Below are 3184 nucleotides of genomic sequence, written 5' to 3'. Positions count from 1 at the left end.
GTCCAATAATACTCTGTCTTCAGAATTATGCCTACCTTAATAAGATACGACAGCATCATAAGTCTGTCGATCATCCAAGTAAAGCCTGCAATTTTTTATGTGAGTCACTGAAATGGATGAGGTTTACAATGGACGCAACAAACCTTCGCCGAAACTTGATCGAAGTGAAAGTAACACAGTAAGTACAAGCACCATGTTCATTATAAATCTTCAAGTACACGGAACGCTTTTCCCCACGTCTGGATAACTTGTGTATGGAGTCGGTACCTTATCAAAGTAGAATAATAAAAAATCACAGGTAGCCTACAATTTTTTCATTTAAACAATTCATAACACTGGAATATGAAAACACTATTGGCAAACGGTTGAAAAATGAAGACAGGAAAATATGCGAGAGAAAAGACAAAGAAAGAAACGCAGAGAGGTGAAAACACCTCCTCCATCCAGAGTCCCTGGCAGAGAGGTAAAAATGCCAAAAGAAGAAATGGTGAGCTGGAAAAAGTGCGGGGGATAGGATGACAAAAACAGTGAGAGAAGAGATATGAAGATGATCTAAGGGAGACGTGAAGGCGATGATGGAGATGACTGGGGAGGCGCTGTCTCTCTCTCTCTCTCGCTCTGTGTGTGTGTGTGTGTGTGTGTGTGTGTGTGTGTGTGTGTGTGTGTGTGTGTGTGTGTGTGTGTGTGTGTGTGTGTGTGTGTGTGTGTGTGTGTGTGTGTGATGTCTGTCTGTGCTTGCAAAGGAAACGACTATTCATATGCGTATGTGTGGATGTGGAAATGAAGAATGCCTGTTTGTATAATGCAACAACGAGAGAGAGAGAGAGAGAGAGAGAGAGAGAGAGAGAGAGAGAGAGAGAGAGAGAGAGAGAGGAGAGAGAAATTTAATAAGGCCTGGATGGATGGCTCTGTCTCAACGGGACTAATGCGAAAGGTAAAGAAGCGGCGGAGAGGGACAGAATTGATGAAGCCTGTGTGTGTGTGTGTGTGTGTGTGTGTGTGTGTGTGTGTGTGTGTGTGTGTGTGTGTGTGTGTGTGTGTGTGTGTGTGTGTGTGTGTTTTAACTATATTCATTAATTTCGCTCCCGACGAAAGGTCAACTAAAAAAAAATGATATACACAACATGAACTGGAATAAGCAAACACTGCCCAGACCATTCACACGCTAAGGTTACAATTTATGGAAAGTGGATTATTCAAAACCAGTCTTTGAAAGAGGTTCCAACGGTGCCATATGCGTCTGAGTTTAGTGAATATCTTAACTCTATTTACATAAGCATCAAAACGAGCCACTTTGGGAGACGGTCATGTGACTTGCGCGCAACGTTTAGAATTCCCAAGAGACTAGTGAAGGGTTTTGACACACGTAATGCCATTATGGACTGAAGCTGGTCACCTACCTTAACTTTTAACCTCTCTTTACTGAGGTGACTTTTTTTTTCCCCTGCTACCACTAAACGATTTTATTCAGCTTAGTTTTTCTTTTTTCGGAGGGGTTAATAACCTTAAATTTCTCCTCCTGTACTAGAAGTCCTACTTACGTTAACAAAAATCGTCTGAAATTTTCAGAAATGAAAATACGTCAACAGAATGAAAGGATATACATTTCTAGACATCGGTAGCCCAACCTACTGTTTTTCGACATCAGTGGGGGCAATACTAGACAAAACTTTTCTTCTGTTTGCAGTTCTTCATTACTGAAAAGGATTTTATGATTATAACAAATTTCCTATATGAAAGATCCTTATAGAACCTAAGGATAATACGGTCTACAGTGAGTTTGTAATTACTTAAACTTGAAGAGATCCAAAAGTCTTCGGCCAAAGTTTCGTACTGATTAAAAAAACTTGTGTGGTTCTAGTGAAAAATAAGGATATCAGGTGTCGTATATTGCCAGACAAGAACGCTCTCTTACACTTTGACTCGTATCATAAATGTACTTATTTTACTCTACTTTGGATTAAAATTGCTTCCTCATAATTCTGAATACTGGGAATTAACAAAAGACTGATACTGCAATGATGAGAAGTGCTGTGGAGAGGAGGTAAAGAAGTAGCACTATGTATTCTTCCACTGAACTTTTTGAATTGACTGCAAAGTGTTGAAAACCTGAGCCAAGTCAAGGAGAAAGAGCTAGATTTTATTTCGCATGTGGCACGTTGATGGTAACTCGTAGATCCCAATGTTAGTTATGCAGGTCATGACAATTTTAACGCACTGAGCCCTACATGGTGAAATAAATCGCTTAGGAAAGATGTTCTCGGACTGAAGGGCTCAATGCACTCCCAAACTGAAGAAGATCTGAAAGTAGCAAAAATATACAAAAAAATAAAATAAATAATAAATAATAAATACTATAACATGAAAAACCTTATAGTTAAGAGGTCAGATTTCTCAGGAAAGTGATGGATAGGTGACTACTGCCTCGTCCCTTCGCTATCAGGCCAACCCACACATTAACCCCATCAGTCCGATGAAGTATTCTTTATTTTATTCTTGGCCTTTTCATTAGCATTTATTCAGCTTGGGAGACACTTTTCGCGTTGGAGGGTTAGATGGTCCCTTTATTAACTCTCGTCACTGCAACACGTCTCCCTTAGGCAAAAAAAGAAAAAAACACACTGAAGGAGTTAAATTAATACCGGTATGATTGCTGACTCTCCATGTGTTCTCCGGTATAACATATTTACAAATAATCTTCACCAGCCCCTTTAATTCGCCGATGGCTTCCATACTTAATTCCACCCAACCTCAGACGATTTTTCGTTTTAGCTTCTGAAGCTAGTCTCGCAGTGAAAGGGTTGGGATGTATATGAAGAAAGTGAAGATGAATTACAGAAAAACTGGTACTAGACGAAGGTCCATGATATGTATAACCGGAAGAGGAAATAAGAGGGAACTCAGACGATTTCTTTTTCTCTCTGAAATTTCTCCTTGTGAAAGGGTTAGCGGTAAGATGCATCAGAAGAGAATGAAGATGAATTACAGGGAAATTGGAGAGGACAGCAGCTGGAATGTTGTGGTGGAAATGGCAATAAGAGAGAATTAGAAATGAGCGAATGGTAGTGACAAAAAAATGCTGAGTAATCATAAAGCTACATGTATGATGAAGATGGAGTGTTGGCCGAATGATAACTGCAGTGGGAAGGGCTTCGTGATTCATGGAAGAATATTACCGATGCGA

Source organism: Coenobita brevimanus, chromosome 95 (genome assembly GCF_032717465.1).
Source record: "Coenobita brevimanus isolate Jiangsu-jjx chromosome 95, ASM3271746v2, whole genome shotgun sequence".
In the NCBI taxonomy this organism is placed as follows: domain Eukaryota; kingdom Metazoa; phylum Arthropoda; class Malacostraca; order Decapoda; family Coenobitidae; genus Coenobita; species Coenobita brevimanus.
The sequence above is the reverse complement of the archived record's forward strand: the minus strand, read 5'-3'. Positions refer to the sequence as shown.